Source organism: Triturus cristatus, chromosome 3_1 (genome assembly GCF_964204655.1).
Source record: "Triturus cristatus chromosome 3_1, aTriCri1.1, whole genome shotgun sequence".
NCBI classification, from domain to species: Eukaryota; Metazoa; Chordata; class Amphibia; order Caudata; family Salamandridae; genus Triturus; species Triturus cristatus.
In genome coordinates, this window is record NC_140583.1 from 200,697,618 (window position 1) to 200,711,561 (window position 13,944).

The window sequence follows — 13,944 nt, forward strand, 5'->3', positions numbered from 1 at the left end:
AAAAGTTCCAAAAACCTGGGATCATGCCGTGGCACATTGTTCAGGCAGACTATATGGCCCATTATCGGATGGAAAAGGTGAAATATTTAAGTGTAAGACTCTTTAAAATTGAATTACAACTCATAATGCCCTGTGATTAAATAATGTATGGATCGTAACTAAAATCTGCTTTGTCAATGAGTGGGTGGGTCAATTATATCAAAATGATTATTCTCCCGAAATCACTTTTTTCAGAACCTCACTATTTTTGTTGGGAAGAGTTCCTTTTTAAAAAAATTAGAGGCCATATTTATTTTGGATAATAACGTGTCCAAAATCTCCCAGAGTAAATTAACATGCAAATTAGATTAGATACGACTAGTTCGTCCAGAAAATATATTAGGGTGGCCCAGCTTAACACTCTATTCATTTTTAGTAGGTCCAGGTAACATTAATATTACACTGGCATAATTCACGAAATTTTAGGAATTTCGCATTTTGCTTCCCACATGAAATTCCCAAAATTATATCATTACGGCACTTCATGAAATTATATGCCAGTCACACCAATATTGTACTGTGAGCACTAGGGGACAGTGCAAATGGCCAGCACATGCGCAACTGTTGATTGCGGCACTTGAAATTGTTCACACTACTCTTTTAGATTGGCACAAGGATGTATTTCACGCTTAAAGATGGCGCCAAATGACGGATTTGCATTTCATGTATTTATATGGAATTTTTAATAACATTCTGAAAATGTGCATAATTACTTAAATGCAAATCAGACAAATTTCGCGCACTTCTCCCCAAGAACTGTAATAGTTTACAATTTCGATACTTGCTGGATATCATACACCCCATTACTCCCGGAGCTTATCTTTCTAAGTACAACAACCCCATGTTTTTCAAAAAAATCGTTCAGGAAATGACTCAATGTCTGGTGGGATATACAATAGGCGTTTAAAATCCCAAGATTCAAGTTCTACACAACAGTAAGTAGAAATGCAAATCATATATTAATTCTGCAACACATTAAAAATGAAAGGGGACAATTACATAAAGGTTTGATAACACAGTGGAGGAATTTGAGAGCGATCTTTGGAGTTCTGTTTTGGCTTTGACCAAGACTGCAGCTACGAATACCAAACATGGCGAACATCTAATTGTAACAACCCATCACACTTATCATAGGTATCTAAACTTTACACACGTCATCCAGAATACTTTAGAATGCCATAGGTGTGGGAAAAAGAATGCTGATCACGTGCACATGTTCTTCTGTGCACACGCTTAGGAAGATTTTGGTAACAAATGTTTGCTTCTTTCTACAATACAATTACCTTTACAGCAAACATCACACATTGCACTACTTGGTCCAAATGTGCCAAGGGCAATGAAAGATAAGAGGCTTCAGGTGCCCCTACAGCTCTGCTTCTCTAACTGTTAGCTTAGCTTGGGCTAGATGCTGGAAGTCTCTCCTGCATTTTATGAACAGGAGGCTGAGGGCTAATGGCTTCTGCTTCATAACTCAGAACTGCCACATACAATGCCAAAGTAAACACATTTCCATTTGGACATATATCAAAGAAGATGTCTAAAAATGCTAAAATTATTAGCAAGCAACCACTGTTATTCGTCTTCATTAGTCGCTGGGATTGAAATAGGTACAAAAGACGAGATCTCCTCCACTCTCCTCTGGATCTGCTTTCATGTTCCTAAGCAAGGATGTATGTGTGTATTAATTTTCTGCAACTGTTTTTTAACAGGTTCAGGATTTTATTTTTAGTTTCTATGTAATAATTAACACCATTTTAACACCATATTAAACACACTATTATCACATCGGAAACATTACCAGGCTCCAAGACTGGTCTGCAGATCAAAAAACGTTATCTTACGGAGAGAGTGTGTTATGATTTGTGGAGCCATCGGAAGAATTACAGTTTTTTTAGTTTATAATAACTATAACTGATTTTAACAATGTTTTAACTGAACTTCGGGGGGATTTAAACACAAATTCAAGTGTTCTGACCAAAGCTAACCATACCTTCCCGATGAGGAAAACTAACCACAACTTCCTATTAAGTGACATAAAATGTAAAAGTGTTTTACTTGTGACTGTGTGGGAAAATGAGGTGGGTATGTGGTAAGTGTGGGGACCAATTATAAAGCCTCTGTATCCTCCTGCACCCTACCTCCTGTTCTGCATTGCCTTTGGCGATGTGCCACAGAGTTGACCGTGGGGTCTACCCATGTGCCAATTCATGTGCAAAACCAAGATGTGGCTAATCACTGCTCCACGTAAACTTAGCAAAAAGAACAAATGATGGGCAGAATGCTGAACAATGTCATACATTCACCCCAGTACAAAGATCTGGGCCTAAATCCATCGTTTTTTTGCTCCCCATGCCATTTCAGTTTGGACCCCGCCATATGCAAATCAGTCTTGACCCTGTTCCCCTGTTGGCCAACTTAGGTCAATTGCAACTCTAGTAAGTCGCAGGTAAACAATGTCCCATGCGGGCAATCATCAGTTACACATGCAGTTTGCAAGATAAATTCAATTTTGTTACCTCAACTTTCATGCAAATCCTTCAACTTATTAGCAAATTAAAGCTTTTTACCCTCTTCAACTCTACCCCATCCCCAATCCCCTTGTCAGATCTGCATGAATTCTGAAATCCCTGCATTGACCTTAACTTGATATACTATCAGACATCTAAACATCTTACTTCCTGCAAACTTTGTTTGAATATGGCAAAAGATGTCAAAGTTATTAGCAAATGAATATGTTTTGTCCTACCAATAACCACGCTTTGTTTGAGTTATGTGCATGAACCTCAACAGACATGAGAAACAAGTAAAATACGCCAATTGTCTGTCAGATTTTGTACAGATCTATGTAAGGACATCAATAATAAGTAATGATATTCGACCACCTCATTAACTTTCTCAACTTTTTTCGAATCTTATTGATTCTAGAAAGTCCTGCTGTTAGGCTGACCTTCCTAATAGCCTGAAAAATGTCACAGAGATTCACTAAATACTCTAAAATGTTTGTTCGAATGTATTCCCCAACTTACAAGACAAATCATGTCATTGAACCCCCCCACTTACCTCCCCTTGCGCTGTGTTCATTACTTTCAAGCTCTCCATCCTTGTGGAGGAGCTCTCCACGCTCATAAATGGGCTTGCAAGTGCCAGGAACAGCTTTGTGAATTCCTGGCAGGTGAAAACAAAAATGTAATTTGGTTGTGGGTCTGCATTCATCACCAAATTTTATACTGGAAATTAGGCCCCTGAAGCACATGCAATAGTCCACGGAGCCAGCATATCTGTCTTTCTTTGAGAATCAGCCACACACTGCCTAGGAGTGAGTGAGTGAGTGAGTGAGTGAGTGAGTGAGTGAGTGAGTGAGTGAGTGAGTGAGTGAGTGAGTGAGTGAGTGTCTGTAGGCACTATTCCTAACAGCTCATTGATTCACAGTGAGTCAGGGCACGAGTCGGGGGTACACGCAGGTACATGGTGTCCGCCCACTATTTTCACAGGGTGGACGCCGTCCGCCCTGCCAAGAAGTTGGGCCCCACAAAAATAGGCAAAACTTGTCCTGGTTTAAGACACCGGGACACGTTCAGCAGTGCCTGCACATTGTCTGCTTTCCATTTCCAGCAGCAACGAGCAGGCAGTGAGGGGTGTTATTTTTTTGTACCTCCAGCCAGGCCGAAGTTAAGGGGCCATCAGGCCACCTTTTGTTTGAATATCCTGACGAGGCTGCATGGCAGCTCACATTTAAATGTAAATGCCACAGAGGGAAACAAAGGCACACAGCTTGCTATCTCTTCACAGAGATGCATGCTGTTGCCTTTTTTCTGTCCCTGTACATAATTGCAGACACTGTAAGACTCATATGGGGTGGTCTGTCCCAGTATTTACACAAATAATTTAAATAGCATTATTTTATTTCTTGTATTGCGGTACGTCGTGACGTCATGTGCTGTGATGTCACTTGCATAGTGTCTAACTTGGCCAGTCCCCCCCACTTCTTTTTAAGGACTTGTGACCAGTTTTGAGTGGATTAAGCCTACCAAGGCGTGTGACCTGATGTTGAATCTGCCTGAACTGTGAGAGGATCTTTTGCCCTTTTTATTAAGAATCCTGCCTTGCATGGAGAGCGCCCTCTCGTGGAAAGTGTTGCCTTTTGGCTGCCCGAACACTCTTGGTCAGAACACTTTGAAGGTTTAAGGGTGAGATACATTGCATAATTGCCCTGGACAGTGCGCGAGTCTCTTTGTTCACGAGGCATACATGGGTGGGCGGATCGAGATCATATCACATTTCGGTGCCCATGGTGCAGGCTGGCAGCTGCTTTGCGGGTCTTCAGAGCGTTAGGGCGATGTGTGCAGAGACCCGCGAACGAAACTCATTACCGCTAAGTGCCCTCGCAACCTCGTGACTGCGTAGCACAAATGCAATACTTAGACGGCTCTTTAAACCAAGGTGCGAGCCCTCACACCGCTGCCAGGCTCTCGTGTGCCCGTCATCAATGCCCGGCTCTCGCCCCCTCCTCACTGGTGCCCTCACATCACTGCCCGGCTCGCGGATGCCCTCAGATCAATGTTTGACGGGTGTTGCTCGCTGGCGCCCTCACATCATGCCCAAGACTGCGCGTGCTCTCGCATCACTCCTTGTCTCGTGCATGCCCTCACACCACTGGCAGCTCTCACGCTGTCACATCACTGCCTCTGCCTGTCTAGCATCGCCTGATGCCTGCTGCTCTCATGTGCCCTCACCTCACTGCACGATTCACGAGTCCTCAATGTAACTGCCCGACTCCAGGCCCTCAGCTCTCTGTCCTGGTCACGAGCCATCATATCACTGCCCGACTAGAGTAGTAGAGTGTCCTCACATACACAACTGACCGACCGTTTGGCACCCTCAGTCTAAAGCCTCCTTCTCGCGCATGCCCTAACTCGCTGCCCTCCTGCCACTGCCCTGCTCGCAGCCTCTGAAGCCTGTTGCTCACTCTGTCCGCGGCGGCTGCCTCGCTTATCGTTTTGTCGGCGGAGTCTGCTGGCGCCGCGCGGCAGCTGTGAACCAGCATGTTAGTGTTGTAGTAAAACTCAAACAAACATACCTGCTCATACCCCTGCTCTAATGATTTGTCTTGATGACCCCCTCCCCGCTATAATATGACGGACCTGAACACCCGTGAAGGGCCACACAAATACAGGGTCACGACAATGAGCAAACAACAGCCGTAATAAAGAAATGCCTGCACACGCCTGTACCAGCAGCCTTCAAATGTAATTTACAGCTTCCTTTTATGGGGCTTGCGCAGCATACCGTGTAAGAGGACGGAATCTCTTAGATAAGCCACCGCAAAGAGAATTCCCTCCTGCCACAGAGTCTGTCCTTGCTAGATTTGTTGACTTAAAACCGAGTGCGTGCCTTCTTCTGCACCCCACAGAAGCTCAATTCCAATGAACATGAGGCATCAAGCACGTCATAGAAAAACACTCGCGTGGCCCATTTTATTGTGCCTATATGTGCTTTGAGATTGTGTCCCACTGTATAGTTGGTATCGGTATTTCAATTCACGCAAAACAGCGCTATAAGTGGCATCACTGCGCAGTAAGAATGCATTTCTGACTGAAAGAGGTATAAATGCGAAGGGGCAGATTTATGACGACTGGCGCATCCCTGCATATCAGCAGGGATGCGCCAGTTATTATGCGCCACAGCTGCGCCACCATGGATGCGCCGCATTTATAATGCGGTGCACCATGGGGCAAAAACGGCACAGATGCGTGACGCATCTGTGCCGAAAAGTGGCGCATTGCTGGAGTTGCGTCGCAAGCGCGACGCAGCTCCAGCAATGATCTGGTGGGCCCTATCTCTACAATGCTGCGTCAATCCTTACGCCTGCTTCAAGCAGGCGCAGGGTTTTGACGCAGCATGGGTCTAAAAGTGACTGAGTGAAATCTTGTAGATTTCACTCAGCCACTTCTAGGAGGCGTTCCTGCGCCGGAACGCCCCCACCTGCCCTGGAACGCCTACATGTGGCGCAGGGCTTTACAACGTGACGCATCTGGGAGATGCGTCACGTTTGTAAATACCCCGCACCATGGCGCTGGATTTTCGCCGCTGCTGCGTCACAAAAGTGACGCAACGGCGGCGTAAATGAGGCGCAAGTCAAACATAAATCTGCCCCCAAATGTTTTTTAAACGCCCTTCAGGGAACCTGTTATCTGCCTTTGTAACATCTATATACGCATCTATTACGAACAACAGTTGAGTGTGGGAGTTTCAGAAACTATACACCATTCTAGTAGGAGCGGATGCTTGTTGCCTAGCAGTGAATGAACAATCCTCGCGCACGTGGGGCGGGATGCGGGCGTGGCAGGTAGACGTTGTTTCTCTCTATTCGAGGCAGCGTCCGCCAACCATAGGATGAATCGAGCACTTACCAAGAACTCGTGTACTCATGTTACTGTATTTTAAAAATATATGCACCGCTTCCCATAACAGGTGTATCGCAGAAAAGGAGACCGGTGAGCGGAAAAATAATACAAGTAGTTTTAGACAGTGGAGTAATCAAAACTCATTTTTGCAGATTGGCATGTGGACTTAAAGGGGCACCCGGTACAAATTAAAATGCAAGTTCTTTTCGCCTAGTACCTGCAGCGGTCTACAACAATAGGACTTCCAGAATGTTCTTCGGGTGACGTCTGGCTTCCCAGCTTTTGAGGCCAACCCGTTTCAAGGGTGGCGATGACGGCAGTGGTATCATCTGGGGCTATTTCCTTTCACGCTTGTGTCTGCATCCTGCTGTCACGTTGTGGCCCAGTCTCACCTTTGCTCAGTCACACGCCCTAGTCAAATAGATTTACTCGGTTTCGACTCGACTCACGAGTGTGAGAAGCTACACAGGACACTTTCCTCGGGTAATTGGGACAGCATCGGCCCATTACATCCCTGGGCCTCGGTGGCACTGCTCCCGCTGCGCTGCTAGGGGCAAATAATACTGCACCACCATAGTGGTTCTGTGTCGGGCTACTAGTTGTTTGCTACATTAGAAACCTAATGACCAGAGTCGTGACCCTGTATAGATATTTGCAATGTCGCATTTTATTTTAATACTGTTCAGCACAATTTCACAATTAGCAGAGGGCGCTGGAAACATATGAGACGCGCCCACTTTAAGTCTCTTGCCGGGCTGCCCGATCAGCGCGGGAATGCCGCTGCAAGGAAATTATGATTTTACAGTATGTTTTCGTTAATTTGTAGCGCTAGCTTGAGAAGTGAATCGTATCTAGCTGCACCAAAAGTAACGTCAAGAAATCAAAAAACGTGCGGGTTACAGAGTAAGTTCTCTGAAGCGTTCACGAATTTTGGTTTGTTAGCATTTGAAAATTGTGCTCGTTGAAGTCAATTTTAGTTGAGGTCCATTTATTACTACAAATTCTACTACTTGGATGAGCAAAACCCCATCTTTCCTCTTTTGTGGAGCCTGCCCTTAGCTCGCGCACGCGCCTAGTCTGCTCCTGTATCCCGGGGCAGATTCCATCCCTTGGAACATCTGTAGTCTTGATGTCTCTTCAAACTCGCGTTCAAGACGTCCTCCTGCCTCCAAAGGCGAGTCCACCCTTGGAAGAGCACGCGAGCTTCAGGTGCAGCAAGGTGAGCGGCAGGGGCGGGGACATTTCCCGAGAAAGGGGCGGGGCCGCAGAGATAACTTCAGGAAAGGCTGGCTGAAGAAGACCTGTCTTGCTTTAGTGCTAGGAAAGCACACGCTTTGCCTGGCTCACTCAGTTGTCACACCTCCTTTTTAATATGAAAACAGTAGCGTTGGAATTACCTTTATAGTCCTATACTGTGCTTCACATGGAAATATAGAAGGGCAGGTTCTCACCACCCCAAATTAGCTGTTTGGTATACTCTCTTAAATGTAAGAACTACAGGCATTCAGTATTGGTCAGTCACGGACAATTTAAAGCAGTGTTCCCATATCGAAATGGACAAAAGGTTATGTTTCTGAATTAATATTTTACACTGAAAAGCTGGTTTGTATTTCTTTCGCTGGATCAGCCTTTGTTTAAAACACCACCAGAGAAGGGTGGTGAAGGTGAACTATGGTGCACAAAGAGCAACTGAACGCTCTCTTGTGCTTTATGAATACATCTGCCTGTCAATGGTTATCATCAGCCTTTTGGGCAGATTAAGAGACTGGGTGGATGAGTATTATACGTGGTATTTAGGATCGGGGGCGAAGGGTGCACGCTAAGAAGGATGGATAGGTGAATAAAGGACAAGTAGATGGATGGCTAGATGGATGAATGGATGCCTGGCTGGATGGATGGATGGAGCAGTGCTTAGAATAGGCGGGTGGGATGATAGATACTTAGGATAGGTCCAGGGACACATGTATGTATGTATGAATGGATGGCTGACTGGATGGATGGATGGCTGGATGAATTAATGAATGAATGAATACATGTATGGGTGGATGGATGGCTGGCTGGATGGATGGCTGGCTGGATGAATGGATGGATGGCTGGCTGGATAGATGGATGGATGGAAGGATGAATGGATGCATGGGTCAGTACTTAGGATAGGCGGGAGCGCTGATAGATGCTTAGGATAGGTGCAGGGACACATGTATGTATGGATGTATAGATGGATGGATGGATGGACAAATGGATGGATTGATGGTGCAGAACTTAGAATAGGCAGGTGGGCTGATAGATGCTTAGGATAGGTGCAGGGACATGTGTATGTTTGGGTGGATGGATGGATGGATGACAGTGCTTAGGATAGGCGGTAGATAGATAGGTGCTTAAGATTAGCGCGGGGATGGGTGGATGGACGGACAGAAGATACAGCTACACTTGATAATTATTAATTCTTAGTTTCACAGAGGGAGCTTTTAAGTCGAGGCAATGGTTTAATGTCCATTTGCGGTTTCTGGCATATAAAAGGCATATATATATAACTTTATTATCTTAATGTCAGTGAAATTACTCTCCCACCCTCGCTGCGCCACCATCAAGTGAGGCCCTCCTTAGCCCCTGCACTCGAGCGTTGGTGTTTGAGGCCCTCCTCCACCCGCACAGTATACCTGGGCCTCATCCCCGGTGGTCCAGTGGACCTCTTACTCTTACTCTGGCTCCGTTTTTCTGCTTGCTTTTTCCTTTCACCTCTTTCCTATCACCTTTGTTTTTCACCCTTTAACTGTCACTCTCTTTCTATCACTTTCCATCCTCCTTTTCACTTTTACTCTGTTTTCTCTCTACACTTTATTCTGTGCACCTCTCTCCTGTTTTTTTCCCGCCGCTACTGCCCCAGCGGCCCCTCCTCCCCAGCGCGACCAGTCCAAGCCAGTTTCTCCTCCCCGCTCCTGCCTCCCAGCTGTCCAGCCCTCCCCGACCCCTACTTAATAGCGTCCGCTGCACAGGCAGTGGACGTGCTAAAGGCAAGCTCATCTGTGCCCGCCCGCGACCCGAACGCGACCAGCAGCAGGAACCCTGGACCTCCGAATCGCCAACGCTACAACCCAGTGGCACTCTATGCACTTAATTTATGAGAAAGATTGGATTAACCATGTATACATGATTGCCAACTAGGCATTTTCACGCTGTGCGTTTGGTTGAGGCGGAAACAAGCCCCATTTCATACGTTTACGTTAACACTGGTGTCATTTGGGCAGGGCACTTACCAAGTTGCACGCAGCAACAGATATATTATTGAACTTAGAGTTCTGAATCGGAGTGCATCCCGTTTCTATTGATGTATGTTCTACAAATTTTGCCCAACCCACGGGAACGCACCCACTCGAACTACGGACAAAATATTTGGTTAAATATTGATGATAGAAGTATTTCGCCCACATGGTTTGTTTAACATCTAGGTTTGTGACAACTGTTGGTGTTAATTATTTAGAGAAGCAGGTTTATAATTTACCTTGATAATAACCATTCTTACACAATACCAAGAGATCAAGATTGCACAGCTGAGCGTCAACACATCCGAACTGCATCACGGTAGTTGCAATATGTTTAATACTTTACGCAATCTTTGTAACATCGCGATGACGGGAAATGTTTAATTGTGGGTATTTAAATGCGGGAGGAGTAACGGGAGACATAAAGATTCTTCTGGAAAGGGGTGGACGACGAGTGGTCGTAACGATCTGTGACAGGTAGGCACGTAGTTAAAAAGTTCACAACTGTTGAAATGAGCACACAAATTTGACGAGTTTAACTTGTGAGCACAGGTAGATAAAGTATTTGTAAAAATTATAATTTATAGATGAAAGAAAAAAGAATGGAAGTAACAGTAGGCTTACATTCAGTCGTTGGAACGTTGAGAAATTGTGCAGGAATTAGGTTAACGGGGTGGAGAAACCGATGGAATACATATTGGGAACGAATCACTCGTAAGGGGGAAGAATGAAGGAAAACATTGGAAAAACGGGCTACTGAAGTTAGTGATAATTGAAGGGGTGTATAAGGCACGTTCACTGTAAGGTATTGTATATTAATTTCATAATAACAACTGAAACATAATGCTAACAAGTGTAAATAGTAACTGGTTGTTTTATCGTTATTTACAGTGAGCCTTGATGAAGGGCACAGCGTTGCCCGAAATGCATTGGGTTTTTACAGAATAAACACTGTCTGATGAACCTTGCATCTGTTCATGTTTTCACAAGAGGCCAGAGGAGCACAGTTTAAACATTAAGAAATTTAAAAATGGCGTTTTGGATTCCATGTGGGGAATAAATTGGAGAAAAATGAGGATAAATTGAAAACAATGGGTGAAGAATTTACGAGAAAGATTGGATTAACCATGTATACATGATTGCCAATGAGGCATTTTCACGCTATGCGTTTGGTTGGGGCGGAAACAAGCCCCATTTCATACATTTACTCAATGCACTCAACCCAGGTTGCAACCACAACTGCAAGCTAGCATCACCAGCTGACACCCACGGACCCTTCAGCTGTCACCGCTGCCGCCATGTCTGTAGCACTGCCAAGACTACGGATCCAGCACAAATCGCCCACAACAACTCAACCGCACCAAAGACCCTGCAATGCATCCTCCTCAACGTCCGATCCCTCCACAAACACGCTACCGAAATCTGGGACCTCCTTGACAGCACCACCCCGGACGTCGCATTCTTCACTGAAACCTGGACCAACAACACCTCAGGACCTGACATCGCCATTCCCCAAGGATACAAGATCTCCCGGAAGGACCGCCCCACCTGCCCTGGGGGGGGAATCGCCATCGTCCACAAATCCACCATTCGACTGAGCACACTTTCTGATGAGCCCAAAGACCTGATGGAACACCTACACTTCAAGATTCAGGCTAGCCCAACCACCACCCTCCGAGGAACCCTCCTCTATTGACCCCCCGGACCCCATGGACCATTCACCAACTCCATCACGGACAGCATCACCCCGCAGTCCATCGCGTCCACCAACTACACCTTGCTGGGAGACCTCAACTTCCACCTCGATAGCCAACAAGACCCCAACACCACTTTCCTCCTGGACAACCTCCACAACATAGGACTCCACCAGATCATGACTGAGCCCACGCACTGAGCAGGACACACCCTCGACCCTATCTTCACCACAGGAAACTCCATCCCTTTCAGCCACACACCAAACTCCTGTGGGCAGACCATGGCTGCATCCATAATACCTTCAGAACCCCCACCATCCACAGAACCCAGCACCTGCTCCCACGCAGAAATTGGACTAAAATCACCGACGACAAGCTCACCACCTCACTCGGGAACTCCACCCAACCATCGCGGACAAAGACAACCCCAACACCGCAGCCTGAACCTTGCACAGATGGATCTCTGACTGCGCCACCACCATAGCCCCCTCAAGAAGAACAACAACACACACGCCAGGAAAGCCAGCTACTTCACCACTGAACGCTGAGAGTCCAGACGCACATGCCTGGAGGAACTCCAAATCTATAGAAGCCAACAACAACTTCAGAGCCGCAACCAACGCCCACCACCATCTCATCAGAAATACAAGAAAGAAAGTGATCAAAGACAGACTCACCATGCACGCTCACAACAGGAAAGAACTCTTCATTATCATCAAGGAGTTTGCCCAACCCATCAGCGAGTCTACAGACATCCCTCCTTCACAAGACCTCTGTGACAAACTCAGCACCTTCTTCCACCACAAAATCAAGAACATTTGCTACCATTTCGATGAAGACAGCCAACACACAGAGCTCTCACCAACCACCCCCGACACCTTGAAGCCAACAATTGACAGCTGGACAGCCCTCACCACCAAAGACACACTGAAGATGATGAAGTCAATCCACTTCGGGGCCCCCATGGACCCCTGCCACCACCACATCTTCAACAGAGCTGCCAACACCATTGCCCCCATGCTTCGTCCCACCATCAACTGCTCCCTCGCGAACACCTCCTTTCCCTACGACTGGAAGCACGCTGAGATCAACCCCCTCCTCAAGAAACCCTCGGCGGACCCCACTGACCTCAAGAACTACAGACCCATCTCCCTGCTCCTGTTCCCAGCGAAAGTCATCGAGAAAGCCATCAACAGCCAACTCGCCACCTTCATCGAAGAGCACAACATCCTTGACTCCCCCAATCCAGCCTCAGAAAGAACCACAGCACAGAAACCACCCTCCTCGCCGCAACAGACGACATCCGCTCCCTCCTGGACAGAGCAGAGACAGTAGCCCTCATCCTCCTCGACCTTTCAGCGGCCTTCAACACAATCTCTCACCGCACCCTAACATGCAGACTTCACGATGCAGGGATCCGGGACAAGGCCCTCGACTGGATCCGCTCATTCCTCTCTGGCAGAATGCAGCGGGTAAGACTCCCTCCCTTCCTCTCGGACCCCACACCGACCACCTGCAGAGTCCCCCAAGGATCCCCCCTCAGCCCCACGTTGTTCAAGATCTACATGGCTCCGCTCACCTCCATCGCCAGAACTCACGGACTCAACATTGTTTCATACGCAGACGACACCCAACTCATCCTCTCCCTATCCAACAAACCCAACACTGCCAAACACAACTTTTAAGAAGGCATGGAAACAGTCACAAAATGGATGAAGAGCAGATGTCTACAACTCAACACAGACAAAACAGAAGTACTCATCATGGGCCCACACCTCGACGCCTGGAACAACACCTGGTGGCCACCCGTCCTCGGAAGCCCGCCCACCCCCACGGACCATGCACGCAACCTCAGAATCATCCTGGACTCCGAACTCAAAATGGAGCGCCAGATCAACTCCGTCGCATCCTCCTGCTTCCACACCCTCCGCCTCCTACGCAAGTCCTTCAAATGGATACCCCTCGAACAAAGAAAGACAGTCACACATGCCCTCGTCACCAGCAGACTTGACTACGGCAACAAACTCTATGCCGAAATCAACAAAAACCTTATCCACAAACTTCAAAACATCCAGAACGCCGTCGCCAGACTAATCCTCAACCTGCCACGACACTGCCACATCACCCAGCACCTGCACACACTCCACTGGCTCCCCATTGAGGCAAGAATCACCTTCAAGATTCTCACCCATGCACACAAAGCCCTCCACAACAACGGTCCAGCATACCAGAATAGCCAACTCACATTCCACGCACCCCAAAGGACCCTACGATCAGCCCAGCTCTCCTACGCCATGGTCCCTGGCACCAGGAAGTCCAGATTGGGAGGCCGCTCCTTCTCCTTCCTCGCGGCCAGAGCCTGAAACGCCCTCCCTCTCCACCTCAGACAGACGACACCACTCCCCAACTTCACGAGGGACCTCACAACATGGCTCTTCGATAGACCTCCTCCTTGATGGACAGGACCATGTGCCTCCCTCACCCCCCTCCCCAGCGCCTTGAGACCTTTATGGGTGAGTTGTCGCGCTCAACAAACCCTTGATTGAT